The 19,357-nt window shown below is 38.1% G+C and overlaps 1 long non-coding RNA gene across 2 annotated transcripts in view; it reads left to right on the top strand.

The window, feature by feature from the left end:
- LOC311444315 overlaps positions 1-19,357 on the top strand; it is a 433,519-nt gene that overhangs the window by 62,924 nt on the left and 351,238 nt on the right. Inside the window, exon 4 of one of the 2 annotated variants that reach the window (XR_014697809.1) lies at positions 1,054-1,277. The exons of the other annotated variant lie outside the window; for it this stretch is intronic. This is a non-coding gene — a long non-coding RNA (uncharacterized lncRNA). Of the gene's footprint in view, positions 1-1,053; positions 1,278-19,357 lie in introns of those variants that run through there. 2 annotated transcript variants of the gene reach the window in all.

The raw sequence follows: 19,357 nt of genomic DNA, 5'->3' as shown, positions 1-19,357 counted from the left end.
GCTATTTTTTATTCTGTCTCTGAATTTTCAAGGAAGAGTTCCTAAGAAGAACCTCATTGGTCTTGTAAGTAAAAGAATAAAATTGACCCAAGTCAGATGTCTTTAGCAAAGTGCAGGAGACATTGCTACACATTAATCTTCAGCCATTGTTGATGTGATCTCATGCTAAGTAAGTCAGACATCTTGAGATCTTGTCCTCATTAATGGGAAGAAAGGTCATTTTGGCTAACACATTGCAGTGTGTCAGATAAAGGAAAAAAAAGCAGCCCAGCAGAGGCAGTGAAGATTTTATGTCTTTAGGATATGTCGCATTAAATTATTTGTTGCAGACTCAGATTGTAATCAGATATTGACCTTTACAATAAGAGAAATTGCGTCACTGACATTCTCTGATAGGGGTGGAAAGAAAGCTAGTCTTACACTGCAGTATTTGTACAGTTTATCTGTGTAAGTGATACTATACAAGTCAATAAATGAATCTTGCCATTAAAAAAATACAATAAGAATTTATCAGATAAAAAATGGATCATAGTCGATGGTAATGTTCTTCAGTAATTAATAATAGGTTGCATTTATTGCCCCTCTTGCGCAGAGGACTTATCGAATGATTTATGGATTGATTCTGTTCCCATAGATCAATGAAAGTTTTGCAGTAAGACTCCAGACTCTTAGCTGTGCATTGCTATAGCAAGGCCTGATTTCAGGCACAGAACATCTTCAACTTGTCATTATTTCCCTTATTTGTGGGACTTTTTGTGTGTATAATCTCAGTTTTATTTTAAAGTAGTTTATTTGTAGTAAATTTGCAATGATAAAGCCTTGGTCTGAGTTGTATCCTTAAATGGAAGCTGTAACTTCTCGTGTTGAAGTCATTGATTTGAATTTGATTTGAATTAGCAGGACTGTTTATTTTCATTAGCTTATCTAACAGTAATACATAATTTCTAGTTCTTTTGATTTGTAAAATGTCATGTCAGCTAATAAAAATACTTAATATCACAGGTTTTAGAATGATGCTGATCAGTAACTCCTGTGTCTAACATTCTTTTCCAGATTGCTGATTCAGTTCTGCAGCACTGATCCTTTAATCGTTAAATATTCATCTTGAACAGTTGGTGTAAATTTGGGGGAAAATTCAAAGGAGGCTATTACCTGCTGTTAAAATAAATATTGAAGACTTGGCTTGCAAGTGTTTTTCATCAGTCATAAACACAATTCCAAGTAGCAGAGCAAAATCCATTGGAATACCTATAATAAAAGTAGATACAAAGAACAAAGCCAAGTATCTCACACTTCTTCTAATGTTTCAGTTAATGCAAAAATCTGTCCTGTAAGTTAAAACTCTGAGAGAGATATCTTTGTCTTCCTATCAGTGATCAGTTCTTCACCCTTCCTACCTTTATTGACTGTCCCTAGGTCTTGTATTTTGGGATTTGAGGAAGCAGGCTTCTGCATTCATGAATTTTGTAAGCTGCAGTCTCCCTCAGAGAAGAGTTTCAGCTTACTTTTTTCCAAGTCCTAGCCTTTTTAGTCCCTCCTGGTAAGGCAACTGTTCTGTTCCCTTGATCACTTCTAAGTGCCAAGTCAAAAGCTCATTTCTGAGCATTAGAACAGAAAGTCATACTCATTTTCATACCGTTGGTGTAGTCTGCTTTTATGTTATGAGTAATTAGTTTCACTGTTGTGCTCAGCTTGTTTCTGGTTAGATGTATTGCTTCTCTGTTTAAAGGTTTGGGTTGTGAGAGCACATCCTTGTTGTGATGGTTCCACTGAATTCAAAAGCAGTTTGATTTTTTTCTTTGGTGGTGGCAGTTTTTTTTTTTGACTATATTTTTAGAGGTAAAAGTTTAAAACTATGTTTCAGTCAAAGTGATGAATTTTTCTGGAAAAATAAGTTTGCAAGTGGCATTTAGTTTGGCCAAGGGTAAGTTGATTTCTGTGTGTTCCCTGAAGGCATGAGTAAGTTAAGCATGTGTATTGCTAGTTCATATTTGGATACAAGTTCTGTGTCTGGGAATATGCACAACCATTTGGGTGCTCTGCTGTCTGGGACAATGTGCAGAGATTGCTAAATAGTCAAGTGTCACCTGTATCTAAAGATACCTGATCTGTGTTGTGCATATAATTTGGTGTTTCTGAATGTGAGTTTTTGAAGACCTGGCTCTTTCTCTTAGGGTTTGATTTTGCTTTGTCCTAGGCTCTGGTTTGTGAGGAGACCATTTCATGTAATGCTGGCATTGCAAAGTGAGTAGGTACGAAATGCTAGCTTGTAAGAATTTTTCACATTGACAGTAAAGTGTTTTAAAAAAACCCACCAACAATAAAAAAACAGCACTCGGCATAAATTTGCATAAGCATGTATATCAGGGGATACTTTAAGGATAAATATTTTAGAAGTGCGTTTCTATTTGCATAGTCCAGGTGTGCGTCCTTCCTTATACACACTCTTGTAACATATGCTGGTATAGTTTTTCCTAGATTTATATTAAAAATGAATGTCCACATTAACAATAAGTTTAGATGGGTAGGTGAGTGGTGAGTGGGACTGCTTTTAAACAGGCTCCAGGAACAAGAGCACAGGTTTTGAACCAGTTGAGAATTAAAGCCTTATTTCTGGGAAAGGTGCTTCAGTTTAGTTGGTGCCCAGTGTTTTGTAAGGTAATGCGCACTGTCATTAATCATTGTCTCCTTTTTTTCTTTCATAGTAACGGTAGATGGCTGTAGTTGATTTGATGATAATATTAATATAAATATTGATGGGAGAAACCACCTACAGTTTCTCTCTTCTTTAGGAATAAATATTGGCTTTGGGATTACAAACAAGTTATCAGAAGTTACCAGAAAAAGGTCTTCTGACTTGAGCAGTGACTTATATCACAGCAGGGCTTTATTTCAGAGAGAACATGGAGAGAGGTAGTCTGATAGGTTTTGCTTTTGGTAGATAGACCAGTTCTCAGAAGAACTTTTTTCCTTTGTAAGTTTTTTTGTCTGGCTGTTCAGAATTCATGATAGCAGTCTTTTCAAATATCTAAGAAAAAAGTGACACTCCTTTTCTATACATGAAGATCAATGTTAAAAGTGGCTGAATAATCTGTTCTTAGCACCTCTTGTGGTCCTGTCTGTAGGCAAAGGAATATTTGCTTGCAGACCCTCATCTCCTTGCTATCATTTATCGCCCCAGCACTGGAGCTGTTTTGCTTTTTTCTGAACAATCTGATGTGATCTAATCTGTTCTGTCTTCTTATATTGAGATTAACAAGCCATATACCTTCAGGCATAGGCCAGATCTACAGCAGCGGAACACAAATGAACTTGAACATGAGGTCAATCAACTGCACAAAATACATCACACAGTTATTCCAAGGCGCGTGCTGTGTCTATAATTGCCCCTTGTTCTGTCATTAGAGCTCCCCTACAAGTCATTATTTTGAGTCAGCAGAGCTGCGGGGAATAGTCAGCCTGATGGTTAGCATAGTGCTGAATAGATAGTATAAATATCTGCCAGCACACAAATACAAGGAGCAGGAATTTAGATTAAACCTAATAAAGTGTAGGGTTGTTAATCCCTTTTTGACTCTGAATTAAAACACTACTCATAAAACTTTCAGTATGACTGCTTCTTTACTTTGCCTCTTGGCAATGGTGATTTTTATTTCACAGACAGGTTTTCACATAAAGGAAACAGAAACTGGCAGCAAATATGTTGTGAGGTTATGAAAACCTGATGGAAATAAGATCTTAGCCAGAGAACTGCTGTCTTTTGGAAGGGTCTTAAAAATACTTCTGTGTTTTTCCATCGATTTTAGACTTATGTCAGTTAACTACTTAATTAGAAAAAAATAATAAATCTCAATCTCAGAGTTGCCCAGTATAGTGATGTTTTGAAAAATAAAATTGAAAAATGAACTTCCTTCATTTTTGAACCCAGCCTGGTTTCAACCTGTGGCACCTCTACAGCGAGTGGTGAGGGTAGCTCCAGCTCCAATCATTCTGCTGAGGTGGCTGCCAGGCACTTGGCAGTTCCACTCCTAGCTACCTCTCCTGGCTAGATTCTTTTTTAGGTTCCCCCTCAGACTTCCTAAATGAATTATCTTCCCCTGGTGCATCCCCACACATCCCCTTAGACTTCGAAACCTTAGTTTCTAGAGCATTTGTGCACCTGAATGTGCCTGCAGGGTAAGCTTGTTTACACAGGGGTCTGCAGCCATGCCATGAGCAGTTCACATGCTGTCTGAATGAGAGTCCAACATCCCACGAGCAGGTCCCAGAGAGGTCAGTGATAATTACACAGATGCAAATTCTGAGTCTAAACACAAAGCAGATGTAGTTGAGTGAGAGAAAGGAGACACAGATGGGCAAAATACTCCAAAGCAGCTAAATGATTTATAAAATGAAGGTATGTGAGGTGTACATTTTCTTAGAGTGGTTCACTTGTGGTACAGTCAGCAGAGGTTTCCTGCCTCAATTTCATTCTCAAAAGGAATGTGGAGACTTATAACAGAGTGCTCATTTGAGGTGTGATAATTCTGTGGAGCTTCACAGACACTGCAAGTTTTCCGGGTAGTCAAAGAGTAGAGGTCTGTGATAACCAGGTCCTTACCTTGCAGGTCTCTACGTGATTCTTCACACAGAAGTGAGATTCATAATATCAAAATGAACACTAAACATCCATCAGAAACTCAGCACCCCGAAGGATTTAAATAGGAGCTGTAGACATTTTGGCAAAACGCTAGTCCCCAAAGATCCCTTTGGTAAAAATGCCAAGTAGTGATTAATTTTTACTGTTGTAATGGTGAAAGTGGGCCTTAGGGGAAAAATATTAAAGCAGGCCCCAAGTTTTCAGAGCGAAAATAATGAGATGGACTTGCTGATGCTGCCAAACTTCATATTGTCTTTGCAATCTTGTAACAAATGGGAAGATAAAGGAAAGATTCCCTTTATAAAGGAAAGCAATCTTACTTCTCCACATAATAAATACCATTTTTCACTGCTCTACAGCAAATCATAATCTAGCCAAATCCCAACTGAAAAACTCGAACACAAAATAGCACTTAAGCCAGTCTTCCAGTGGTTTATTTGAGCATAGAAGAAAACAAACAAACAAACAAAAACAACACAAAAGACACAAAAGAAGCACAATACATTTAATAGTAAGCGTTCAGCATTCTTGTATATTTGAAACAACAGATGTAGCTGATTTACAGCTAGATAAAAACAGGATTGCATCTACTAATATACAATATATAAAGAAGACGGTCCCTTCTACACAGATCTTGATTTCCAGGAGCATCTACAGAAGGCATAGAGGAAACCCAACATTCAGATTTTAAATAGAATCTTAAAATGAAATAAGTACAAACTAGATGTGGCTTGGATGCAAATTCATCATCACCTCCTTAGCTTGTTATTTCTGAACAGCATTACTGGGTACAAATGCAAGCCCATGGATAAAGAAGGGTACAACTGGTTGCCTCCTAAGGTTGCCTTGTTATAATAGAAAAATAACCAGTTACCACAGGGCCATCTGTAGTGTGATCAAACCTGAACACTCAAAAATGGTGAATCATGTCTGCTTCAAAGCTTTGATATTTAATAAAGAAACAATTTATCTTAATTTGTTTTTGAAAGTGTGAATTCACAGTCCAGTTTCCTAGCTTCTGTCATAGCAAAGCTATAGAAACTCACTTTTTAAATGAAAATGAAAAATCTTGAATGTAGGAAGTGGAGCTATTAAAAATAGACCAAATATTTTACATGTATGTAGGGAAGTTGTGAGAATCATGAGAATGGGCATTTCCTGTCAGTAATTTTGGAGTTATTGTGCTTACAGTACCAAGGTTTCAGAATATTCTGCAAAAAAAACAAACAAACACCACCACCGACAACAAAAATGCTTTTAATCTAGGTAAGTTCAAAGGTCAAGTTTCAAAGTAACCTAAAGCTCCTGGCAGCTCACTCCTGTGAGCTCACTCCAGGACTGTGGTGGCTGAAGAGCAATGCTATTTTTGCACAATTTATGTAATTCACTAATTATTACAATTTACCTCTAAAAAATTCATGAGGTGAAATGAAAATTTTCTCTGATATTTCAGAACCATAGTATATGAGAGAATCATGCTTGACTGGAATCAGAAAAAGGTGAGGATAAAACACCAAAAAAATAAGGCATACAATGTTTCTTCGGCTCGCTGTGAAGGATTCTTATTCTTAAATGTGTCAACGTTCCTTGAAGAATTTGGAAATCTAGAGATTAGGATGATCATGTTCATGACACTTTTAAATTTGTGATGAGAACTTAATTAAATGTCTCCCACAAAAACATTAAAAAAATGGTCTATTTAGGGGCTCTGTCCATTTTCAACAACTTACCAATGCAAAAGTTCTGCCTGACTCCTTGCACCCACTGGGTCATTACACTGTGCACCTCTCAATACCATTGTCAGGAGGTGGCCAAGCCTATCCTTACGTATCAATTCATATTTCAGAAACAACAGATTCATGTGACAATGTGTAGTGAATGATACAGGAGTTTAAAGTACTTCTTAATTGGTCCTGAATTTGTTAGTTTTAGGCACCCTATGCATAGGGGGCAGGGCAGGTTTCTTCCCTGAAACTCCTGTCTTGTATAGACATTCTGTTGAGAGCATCCTGCATTAAATGCAAGAAGAGAATTTCAGACCTGCGTATGTTTAAGGTTCACTGTCTGTTTTTATTTTTATTTTTAATAATATTCTCTTCTTTTACATCATGGCACTATTTCATATGAAATCCTTATTTTGTGTTACAGTCTCTGTGGATTACTTCACTGATTTGGTGAATGTTCTATACTGGCCAGAGTGTGCTTCAGCGGTGGTCAGAAATGCAGAGGGGACTGATGTGAACTAGCTGTTCAATCAATACACAGACTGCCATAAAGGGCCAAATTAGAACCTCAAACCACTGCAAATTACAAACGGGCTGTATATCAGATGATGCCAAGGCAAAAAAGATTTTGCATTCACGTAGTCCTGTTTCAGAGATTATTATTTCCAAGACTGGAAAGCTTGTATTAAAACAATATACAGTTCAGCAGCTCAAGCCACAGATATTGAAGCTGAAACTGGGTTTCTAACTTGTAGTGCTGAGATTCAGGAACTTGACTGGCCCTGTAGACAAGATTTAAGTCTGCGTTTTCTGTTCTATTTTGGATTTTTGATATTCACCTACCCCAATTATGAGCACCATGCTAAGCATTATTAAGCAAGTTAGGAGCTGGCTCTTAAGAAAATGAGCTGTTAAGAGATTATTTGTCTGGTGCTCTCCATTTGCACCATATCGTGTTGGATCAGAGGCAAGGTTTCACTGTAATGTTCAAAGACTACTAGTGGGGTTGAATGAAAAATCCTGGGTGGGTGTTTAATGTCCTCATGTTGATCCACACGGAGTTTGCAAATTGTTCAACCTCAGTCAGGAATATGTGGCTGAAGTTTGGAAGCTCATTACAAAATAGAAGACTGACCACAAGCATCAAAACGACTGACGTGACTACAAAACTCTTCCATGTAAGTTTGCACCACTGCCACTGAAGGCAAGAAGGAAGGCAAAGGAAGGCAAAGATGATATACAGAAAGAGAGGATGATAGGAATTAAAAGAGACAAGATGGGGATAAACAAAAAGGGCAGTTTAGCCCAGATTAAAACTGGCACAATGACCTTTTGTGACTTAGCTTATACTATTATGAGATGCAGCGGATTAATGGGTGTCAGACTCTGCTACAGGAAAAAAAGAAAGAAAAAGAGAAAAAGAAAATTCTTGCAGACTTGAGTTTTCCATGATCAATTGAATTTAAAAGACAGTGCGTGTCTAGGAAGACCAGAAAAGGTATTTTTATATGTGCATATTGGATACCTTTTTTGCCTGGCTGGCTCTGCAGACATAAAGCTGCATATTTTGATATGTAAGTGAAGTCTTCTCTCTGTCACATTATTTTTTTTAAAGAGAGATTGAATAGTGCACATGTCAAGAACTGAGAATCCTCTGCATTTTCCTTCAAGCCTTTGTGTACATGATGAGCTAGAATAACCTCTCTGAACTGAATTATCCTTCCATACTATGGTTCAGTGAATATCATTATATTTCAGCACAGCTTGAGTGATTTTTAATGCCAAAAACATCAGCAAGAAATACAAATGTTACAAAAACATTGAAACAATACCATAAAAAAAAAACACAGGATCATAAATACTTTACTTTGCAAGGTCTGGAAGGTCAACATAGCTATAGTGTGGAAAATTAAAATGCTCTCCATGTGAATGCCTTTGGAAGAAAAAAAAAAAAAAAAAAGGCAGTGTTTTACTCCAGAAATGCAGAATTCCTGTTTGCCGTCAGTTAACAATGAAACCTATTTTCCTGATAGTTGGAACTGATGAAGTCAATTCATTCATGATTGTTCTGTTTGTGTCTCCTGCATGTTTTAATGCAGCATAATTAAAGCAGAATTAGAGGAAGTAGAAAATCAGTGACAGCTTTGACAGAAATGCCATCCTACAGAAGGTAGCATGCACCAATCTAAGATTTTGGCAGAAGGAAATTAAACACGGGCAGGCAAGAACTGAGGTTTGCGATGAGCTTGAAATTTGGATGACTTCCCTCTTCAGCGAAGTATCCGTCACTCTCAGTTACTATTTTGCAACTGGAAACTTCCCTTTTGTCCATTAATCTTGTATCAGTAGTTGTTCTCTCCCTTGGAGGTCATTCTCAGTTTGTCTTCCAGTTTTTGTGTATACGTTCATGTGCTATTTGGGCTTTAAAAAAAGAAACCTCAAAACCTGCCTGTCTGTGCTGCTTTATATTTCTCTGTGTAAGGTGGTATGTATCAGTGGCTTTTGGAGAAGGCAGTTTGTGCTTATTGTCTACGATGCATTGCCAGCGTCTCTGAGCACTGACTTGGGAATGGTTCAGTGCTGTATGGGTCTTAATCTTAATTGAAGGGAGAAACCTGTGAGAAATACAAGGAAATTTTTACCTTTGCCTCTTACAGTTAAATTAGATTTATATTGCTAGTGCCATCTCCCATGGATGCTCAAAGCATGGATAAAAAGGAATGAAGTCATTTTGCTATCATGAACTTTCTTGTATGATAATAAAATAATTATTAAAGTAGTTGATACCCTTTTGGTTATCTCCGGTGGAAGGGTTGAATATTAGATTTGGATTTTCACTCAATTTTTGAAAGCTCTAACTTTTTTAACTGATGAAATTCTTGTCTAGCAGAAATGAAGAATTAATTATGTTGTCAGTATGTGAACTGATGAGCCTGTTTTGGCTGTTGTGGAAACATCTTGAAGGATGACAATGTCAAACTGAAAAATAACATGCAATACAGGCATGTAATAAACATCTTTAGAATCTTAGCGTTATTCCATCCATTTTTAATAACCACCCTGCCATTATTCTGATCTCCATTTTCAATATTCTCCATGTCCTAACAACTTAGTGCTCAATTTTCAAACAATGTAGTCTTAATATGTCTTACAAATTTCCATTGTAGGTGTTTTCTGCCTAGTCATCCTAAGGGAGAGCTATGAGAGGTGTTCAGGAACAAGCCTCTCAATGCCTTCATGTTATATTTAGGAACAGCTGGTAAGTCATCCGTCAAGAAATGGAGATCTTTATTTACAGAACCATAAAAACCATAAGTTTATTTTTTTAATTTTTTTTTTTTTAATTTTTAAGTATTTGTAGTCAAAGGATCCCTTCATTGGCAAGCTCCGTGCAATATCGTTCTGTGCAATATCATTCTTTAAATTATTAAATTATTTAAATTTATTATTTAAATTATTATAAAAATATTCTGTGCAATATCATTCCAGCAGTTTTATGCGGTAATATAGACGATAATAGAAAGACAAAATTTGATCTGGTGTGAGGGAATGGGAGACGAGAAGATGCAACCACACCCTTATGCACGTTGGCCTGCGTAAAAGCTGGCACCAGAGTCTTGGAACAGGAGCAGTGGTGGCACCAGTGCTTAGGGCGGTTCTATGGTGCTGCTGCAGGGCTGCTGTAGGAGAGACACTTGAAGTGGCATATACAGATAGGAAGCTTCACTAACTTGCTGGTACTCCTCTGACTGAAGCCTGAGCCAGCTCTACTCTGTCCTGCCCTTGTGCACAGACAAATTTGATTTTAAAATGATGTGCAGGGGTAGAATAATTTGACCAAGTTTCTTTTTTTTTCCTTTGTATTGCCTGGAAAATGTAAGGCAATTTCTTCATGAATAGCAACCACATTAAAGGGAATCGTAAATGAAAGAAACCTTTATTGCCTTGGAAATACCTTTTTTTTTTTTTCCCCCTTAACCTTCCCATAGCAGTACGTTTTGCAAACATTAGGAACCTTACTGGCCTTTTAAACTAAGAACTGTAGGCAAACAGCTGATACTGTGAAATGGAGTTCAACTTTGTAAGTGGCTGCTTCTATTCTGTGTAATTATTCTATCAGCAGGAATAACATTTACTAGCACTGAAAGTGTAAAAAGTGGAAGATGCTGTCTCTCAGGGTACAAGCTGAGGTAAGCTCCCAGTGGTGCTGAAGACCACAGGCGTTTTCTTGCAGGTTGCCCGCTGCCGTGTTGCAGGACATACAGACACACTGAGCAAATGAGCTGGCTCAGAATTGATGCAAGTTTCGGAGTTGCTCTTCCAGGAAAGCTCGAGTACAGGTTTTTCTCCTTTTTGTTCAGAGAAAAATTGTGTTTTCAACTTGAAAACCAAAGCTCTTGGTCACTTCTCAAAATGCTGTGATTAATGTTTAGGTTGTTACATCAACCTTTTACTGGAACTTTCTCTCCTCTTGGGCTCACATTAGAAAATTTCATGCTTACCAGCTGTATGGTGGCATTATAACACCATCTGGTATATGTTTCTTTGTACCATGTAAAATTCATTATTGGCTTTTTAGATCTTGGAAGGACACAAATAATTACTTCACATTTCAACATTGCGGAACCTGAGAAGTCAATCATTAGGGAAATTCTGCATTTTTGCAAAACTCCGTATGAAGTCAATAAGCATAATTATTTTAAAATGTCATGACGTTTATGAAAATAAAAGCTCTACATGGACAGCAGTGCTTTTATTTTACTTGGCTTAAGACACAACACACACAAGGGTTGAAAGCCATTGACTGCTGGTCATTACTAATTTAATAAGCAGTCCTCACAGTTCTTGCAAATACAAAGGGATCTGGCTTTACATGTGTAATATGCAGTGTGCAGGAAATACTTAGTGCTGTTCTCTTTGAAACATAGAGGACAGTTATTAAAATTTTATGGTTCAAATTAAAATTTAAGATTAAAATACAAGATCAAAAGATTCATTTTTTCCCCTCAATGCTATTAGGAATAAGCCTTTTGGAATAGAGGGGCTCGGTGTCTTAAATGTCATGTCCTCCTCCTCCGGAGAGCTAGATTAGAACTAATCACAGTGGACTACAGAAATATAACTTTCTGCATTTTTTTTTTAAGAGAAGAACAAGCTTTTATTACTTTTTAATGTATTGTGCTATTGTAGAGTCATGAGGTAGTAAGTACAGCTTGGGAACCTGTGTGACAGTTTTTGAAAAAGTGTGGTTTGTTTCATGAGCAGAAGGGAAATCCGTGCTTGTGGAACTGTTAAAATGAGTTGGAGGATGCCAGAGGATTTGCTTCTTTGTCAAAGCAAAGGGGAGCAAGGGGAGGCTCATGCAGGAGCTCAGTCTGATTAATAACTACCAGAGTACCCATTTTTCTAAGGTACTATGCCATTAATATGTCTCCCAGCGTCAAATCTGGTTGCCATTTCTCTTGTAAGACACTTTAATAATGAACTGCAAAATCGATGACACATAGAAGCAACCTTATAAGGAGAAAGTGCCCTGCTATATCTTTACTTGTAACACAAAGTCACAAATCCCCTTTCTGGCTTATGTATTATTTTCCTGAAACTCGAACATGGTGCTGTGCTCTCTGTGTAGCTCAGGTCTCCAAGCCTGCCTCTGTGGTTCCGAACAGCTCTTTGTCACTGGGAAGCACAGTGATGTCATAACCAGTTCTGCGATATAGATCACCAGGGAAGTGGCAGATTGCTGCTTAATTTCATTGCGGAACTGACACAGAACTTGTCAAGGTCACTAGAAGGGCAGCCATGGAGTTCAGGAGAATTTGTCCAAGTCCTCATAGTGTAAGTCCAGGTGTTCCTGCAGGAGGCTGTTGGAACAATGCGTGTCTGACACCAAACACTGGATTTCTTGTGTGGAACTTCAACAACTGTGCCTGAAGCCCGAATGTGCCCACAAGTTCTCCCCTCCTTTTAAAAATAAATAAATAAATACACTTATATGCTCACATAATGACTCCTCTGCAATACAAAATGCACTTTATTCCTGCAAGTCAACAAACAGGAATTCATTAGCAAAGCCAGATTTCACAAAGCTCTGCCATCCAGTGTATAGTCATTCATCTATTTGAATAAATGGAATAAATCCATTAGTTGTGATTTTCATTGTTATGCCAAATGTGTGTGCACCTCTAGTTTTCTGCCATGACTTTAAGGATGAACCATGACAGCTATAATTTTACATTATTTTTTAAAACTAGAGAAATTATGGGATTGATATCATGTAAAGGAAAACAATTTTCACTGAACTGATCAGAAAGAATTAAGCTTTTATCCTGTCTTTATAAGTTGTCAAATCCTAAAGCAATGGAAAATTATTTAAGCTCCTGTTATTTCACTGAAGAGCTTAAGATGGCTGGATGACCAGCATGAAGTACAGTGTAGCATTAATTGAACAAATGCAGAACTGGATTACTCCAAATCTGTTGAGAACTGCAGAATAAAGGACATTATCAAGGTTTCAGTGGCAAATTCCCCTTACTGACAAGCATTTGTTTCAACAATGAAAGAAAAGCACTGCATAAAAACCGTAAGCTACAGAGTTCGTTAAGAAAGACCCTTTTAAAATGAGGACTGGGAGAGTGTCTTATCACAGAACCCAAAGCATATCCATCTGTGGTTATCAGTTTTTCAGACGTGTATCACTGAAGCTAAACTGATGAAGAGGCAGACTATATGTAAGAGGAAAAAAAAAAAAAGTTATTTTTACACAAGGAAGGGAAAAATGGACTGAGATCAATGAAATATAAGGATCTGAAAGAACAAATAGGAAAGAAAAAAAATAGTTATCTCTAAAGATGGGGAAAGTGAAGATTGACTAGAGAAAGGAGATAAATATCTAGGGTGAGGATCAATATATTTACTTGCATATGTCGTATGGGTTCTGTTCTTTTGTATACAGGATTAGGGATTACCATGACCATTAGGAGGACAAAAGTGCAACATGCCTTTCCCAATACTGAGAAAATATTATATCGCGTAACAGAGCTGGAAGTAATCATGGTAGAATGATTTCTCTCTATCATTGATCATGGAAAGGACTTACATCAGGCTGTTCAAGTGCCATATGTGAAATAAACTATAGCATCGGGTTTGTCATCCTTCTGAAGGAAATACAGAGGCACAGCAGACTTGAATGTATGAAATCCCAGGTTTCATACAGGCAAATGGATGATAATAGAAATTTAATAATGGATAAGTGCAGAGAAGGGCGACGAAGCTGGTGAGGGGCCTGGAGAACAAGTCCTACGAGGAGCGGCTGAGGGAGCTGGGCTTGTTCAGCCTGGAGAAGAGGAGGCTCAGGGGCGACCTTATCGCTCTTTTTAGGTACCTCAAGGGAGGCTGTAGCAAGGTGGGGGTTGGCCTGTTCTCCCACGTGCCTGGTGACAGGACGAGGGGGAATGGGTTTAAGTTGAGCCAGGGGAGTTTTAGGCTAGATGTTAGGAAGAACTTCTTCACTGAAAGGGTTGTGAGGCACTGGAACAGGCTGCCCAGGGAAGTGGTGGAGTCACCATCCTTGGAAGTCTTCAAAAGACGTTTAGATGTAGAGCTTAGGGATATGGTTTAGTGGAGGGCTGTTAGCGTTAGGTTGGAGGTTGGACTCGATGACCTTGAGGTCTCTTCCAACCTAGAAAATTCTGTGATTCTGTGATTCTGTAATGGAACTTTTGGCTCCTCATAGCAGATGGTAACTACACAGCATTCAGACAAGCTGTGGTGTACCTCACCTTTTGAACTAACGTATTTGCTTGCTTATAAACCAAATGTCAACAATTTTTCATCAGATCATTCCTAGCTGACCTACCTTACTAAGATAACTTTTTATAGTAATGTTACAATGCTTCTGAGTACTTCTCTGAGTTTGATGGGGCTGTAATCAGGTGGTTCAGTAGAGGGAATGTAACACTTAAACTTATTTCCAATATGCTTAGCAGGGTTGCCTTTCTCCTCTATCCTTTACTCTAGCATTTCTCTCTGGCCTAGTAAAGAGAGATTCAGAAATTCAACTGGATAGGCTTTGGTTGCATGCTTACAGAATGCGAGCTTGATAATCCAACCAGAAAAGCCTAGAAATGTTCAGAAAGGATGATACAGGGACTGTCAGTTCCATGCAGTCTTGGTAGCTCTTCCTGGAGCTGTAGTAAAAGGTTTTGGTCTGGTATAATGTAGGACTTAATGCATCTGATGAGGGCTCAATCTTCATGTGTCCAAAGAAAGGCAATGAAGAATGAAGCTGGTGAAGGGTCTAGAAAAAAGTCTTACGAGGAGCGCCTGAGGGAGCTGGGGTTGTTTAGTTCAGAGAAAAGAAGGCTCAGTACTTTACAGTACTTTACAATTACATTAAAGGAGGCTGTAGCAAGGTGGAGATCAGGCTCTTCTCCCAAGCACCAAGTGATAAGATGAGGGGAAATAGCCTCAAGATGCACCAGGGAAGGTTTAAGTTGGATAATAGGAGAAATTTCTTTACTGAGAGGGTTGTGAGGCATTGGAAGAGGTTGCCCAGCAAAGTGGTTGAGTCACCATCCCTGGATGTCCTCAAGAAACATATAGATGTAGAACTTTGTAGCATAGTAGCATAGGTGGACTTCAGTACTAAGATAAAGTTTGGGCTAGGTGATCTTAGAGATCTTTTCCAACCTGAATGATTCTATGATTCTGTAATTCTTACCAGCACAACTTCAGATATGAGACAGTAATGTGTCTGTACTTGCCAGGGAAGATCTCCTTTAAAGTGGTCCATGAAATAATGTTTTATGGAGTACATAAAGGGAAAGAACAGATGTCTGTGTATGCTGGAGAGAAGCTATAGGTAGCCTGAGTGCTAACAAGTAGTGACCAGTCAGATTTGAATGTAAAGACTGGGGTAGTGCAAGCCTCATGTTGTTTGCTGACAAGTGCTTTGGAGTGTTTGGAAAAGAATAGAAACATTGCTCTTTTTTTGTCAAGAACATTGTGATGTTGTAGTCCTGCCACAGAGACAGAAATCACATCCAAGGAAATATGACAGTGGAATATGTTCATACATGTGCAGTAAAGGAATATAAATACTGCATTGCAACATTGCATTTACATCTTTGTAGCAGCTATGAAAATAGGCAGATTTTTAAGGAATAGAAGATATGAGTGTTACTCTGCCTTTAGCATTTAGATTTAAGCTGAATTTCAGGTGAGGATTAAGCTGACTCACCTAAAAGAGCTTGAAACTGTTAATTACTTACAAACCAGCCGTTAACTGATCTTTCTGACTTGAAGGTCCAGGCAAAAAGAAGATGGAAAGTTGTGGGAGAGCTGTGCATGGAGCAAAAGGCTTCAAATCCTGGACAGACCTCATGGGCATCTGGCAGGTTTCTGTAGTTCCTGCAGCAGGAGAGGGCAGCCTGGAGGACCTTAGCAGCTGCAGAAGGGTATGCTAGAAAATGAAGCAGGGGTAGATGATTTGTGTGGCAGAATGAAGTTAGAACTGGAACTCAGAAAAGAATTCAAGGTGTTTTATTTTGTACATTTATTTAATGAAACATGAGAACAAAAGAAACTAAAAGCAGGCAGTAACAAGGGGTATCTGCCTCCCTACTCATGTTTCTGCAGCTTGTGTGGAGCTGTTACAGGTGGAATGAGCACATCTGCCCCTTGTGGCTTTATTGTGGAATGCCAGGAGCTGTTGCAGTGGCTGAACAACAGCCAACCTGTAAGCCCAGCACCCTGTTAAGTGAAGTATCATTACCAGGGTCAAACATCACAATGCTATTGAATAGACTAACTTTATTTTACTGGAAAATTAACCGATTTGATGAGGTATGTAGAGGCTCTTTCTTTTGATTTACACCTAGTTATTCCCACAATCATAAAAATCAATACTCTGAATCTTGCCTTGGGAAAATATTTAGTATAATAATCTATGCATTAATGTATCTGCTTACTCTCTTATTTTCTAGTTTTGCAAGAGTTTTCATTCCATATACACCAGTACTTCATTTCCTTTTTTGAAATCAGCTTTCTCACAAAGCGTTTCTCTTACGACCTTTCTGAGACAATGGGCTCTTAAATTGCTGACATGGTATGTCCATTGTAATAGCAGGTAATGAATGTGTTTGATTCCCAACCTCCTTAAAAGTCTTTACTGAAAAGGAAAAACCCTAAAATGTTTACTATTTAGAAATGCATTTAATTTTAACAAATGCACTTACTGTTACAGAATGCATTATTAAACAGTATCAATGTAATTTAGAAACACCTTTTACAGATGTTTATTAGAACTTCAGTAACATTTGCATGAGAGAGTTTCAGATCTTAACGTTAATGTTGATGAAGGTTTTAATTAGAACTGAAGGTAACTTAAAAATTTCTCATTTGATGTTTACACATCAAGCATGTCTAGTTTCCAAATATACAGTGTTTCTTTGCTGAGGAATATACAGATAGAAAAACTAGCATAATATCAAAAGCTTAGTGCTCTAGACTCAGATAAAGCGCATTGAAAGACAGGAGAAGAAATGTGAGTGACAGTGCTAGCAAAACGAGTATTAAACCATGCTAACATTGGCAAGAACCACCCATCTAAGCATAATCTTTGTACATCAGCAATTACCTGCATTGTCTTTGAAGTAATAGAGTCTAAGAGCATGATGCTCTGCCTGAGCTGAGCTGCTCCCTGGAGGTACCTCATCCAGTATGATGCAGCAGTAGTATGGCTGCATAGCTCCTGATGCTCACTAGTAGCTCTTCAGATCTTGCTTAGGCATATTTGTACAGCAAGTACGTTATGAAGGTTGGTGTAAGTGAAAAAAATCAAACAAATCGACATCTTCCAAGATAAATGTTGAAATACCCATGCAATTTGTCAACAATCTACAAAACTTCTTCCTTTTATTCTGTAAGATTAGTGCCATTGGAAAATAAGAAAAACTGGATGATATGAGACTTGCATATATTCTCAGAGATTCTTCAAGTTGATATTGGAGATCTGTGAACAGATAGTTGGATTTATCAAATGTTTGTATTGCGTTTGCATAGCTCTGCATTAAAAAATACAGATTTCTTCAGTGAAAAGTTTGAGTCCAGCCCTAAGACTACTGAAACATGGAGCATACTGTAGCTTCAGTATCAGTGGTGTCTGAATGAGACATTTTAAATGGTACTTCTGCTTTTACTTGCTGTTTGGAGGGAGAAGATCCAAAGCTCACAGAAGGCATTCCAGATCTTTCTGTTCCATTTAATGGACTTTGAATTATTCCTTTGCAAAGCTCAATCAGTTGAGTCAGAAGCAGTGGACCGAAAAGTGAATGGGGCGAGGAGGAAATGATGACATACACCAAGTGCATTCACCACAGAAAACGGTAGCAGTCCGTGAGAGGATCTCCATGGAGAGCGAAAAAGAAAATTGAGTTTTGCATTTTCAGCCAAGGAAATTACTTTGAATGCATTTGATTAAACAGAATATTTCATTTTGCCATTTTAATAATAAATCATACACACTGAATAAATGTAATATTTGTAGTACCATTAAAATGTAATTTCTTTTGTACCATGAATGAATTACATGATAGGTATAGCACACTTTTTCTTTGTTCTTAGTAGAGTTTTAGCATGTAATTATTTTCCAATTATCTGAGTGTTTCATGAACATTTTAATCATTTTTGGAAATGGCATCAAGGTGTTTCATTTCAATAGGAGCAATGGCTTTAAATGCCATCAAGGGCCTGGGCTTAGTCCCATAATTCTTATAAGGCTCTGTTCTTCACTGTTAAACAGCTCTGAAATCTGTGGGCCCTAAACACACTAAATGGCCATTTCCAGTTGTAAACTCAAGCTGATAGAGTACAGCCCAGTACTAATTTTCTTAGCTTCAAAGCATCTATGCCAGCTCATGTCTGCTGAGGCCATGATAGCCCTGTGCCAAGTTGTCTCACAGTTTCAGGAATGGTCAATATTTTGCATATTTCAAAAAGACATGCAGGCATAAAAGACAATGTGCATTGGAAGACAGGAACTTCAGACTATGGAAGTGTTACTGTGATCTAACTGCTTTCTCTGCAGACCAATAGCTGCAGCTGAAAGCTGTGTTACGTGAGTTAGCATCTTTCTTGTTTCAGGGTGAGTTGCTTGTCATGTAGCAAACTGATGCATTCTTTTGGCTATAGTGCCACGGTGGCAATCAGGGCATGGTTTTATGTTTGCATTACCAGGGGCTTTCAATGTCCTTTCTCAACTCTGCATTCACTTGCCCAGAGCCAAGGAAGTTGTAGTTTCTGCCAGTGAGGTGGTACTTGATACGAGGCTTGCTGTTAGGCCTACAGTGGGTTATAAATTACCCAGTATGGGAGTAAAAATATTTCCTGTTGTGTGAAGTCTGATGATTTGAAATGAGCCCATGCTATTTCTTCGCAGCTCAGAATTTAGTAGGAGTATGGCTGTTGATGGAGTAAAGATGATTAATTAATACATTATGAACTTTTTAGCTTGTGAACATAGAAATAGAATAATTTATTTACTTTAATCCTCCAATGGGATGTGAGGAGAAGGAACTGCCTCCAGATACCAGCTATCCTTTATATAACTCTCCACTGTAAATTAATATTATGTTTGAAAAGCTGATGGCCTTTTTTGTATCTTGGTGCTTATAGTGTGAACTACAAGTATAGTGTAGATATTTGAGAACACACAAAAAAGTAACTGGTGTGTATTATTGTGTTTTTAAGTATGATTATCACAGAATCACAGAATCATCCAGGTTGGAAGAGACCTCCAAGATCACCTAGTCCAACCTCTGACCTAACACTACCCAGTCCTCCACTAAACCATATCCCTAAGCTCTACATCTAAACGTCTTTTAAAGACTTCCAGGGATGGTGACTCCACCACTTCCCTGGGCAGCCCGTTACAATGTCTAACAACCCTTTCAGTAGAGAAGTTCTTCCTAAGATCCAACCTAAAACTCCCCTG

The sequence above is a fragment of the Aythya ferina genome (genome assembly GCF_964211825.1).
Source record: "Aythya ferina genome assembly, chromosome: 14".
Lineage (NCBI taxonomy): Eukaryota > Metazoa > Chordata > Aves > Anseriformes > Anatidae > Aythya > Aythya ferina.
Note: the sequence above shows the minus strand (reverse complement) of the source record. Positions and strands in the feature narration are given on the sequence as shown.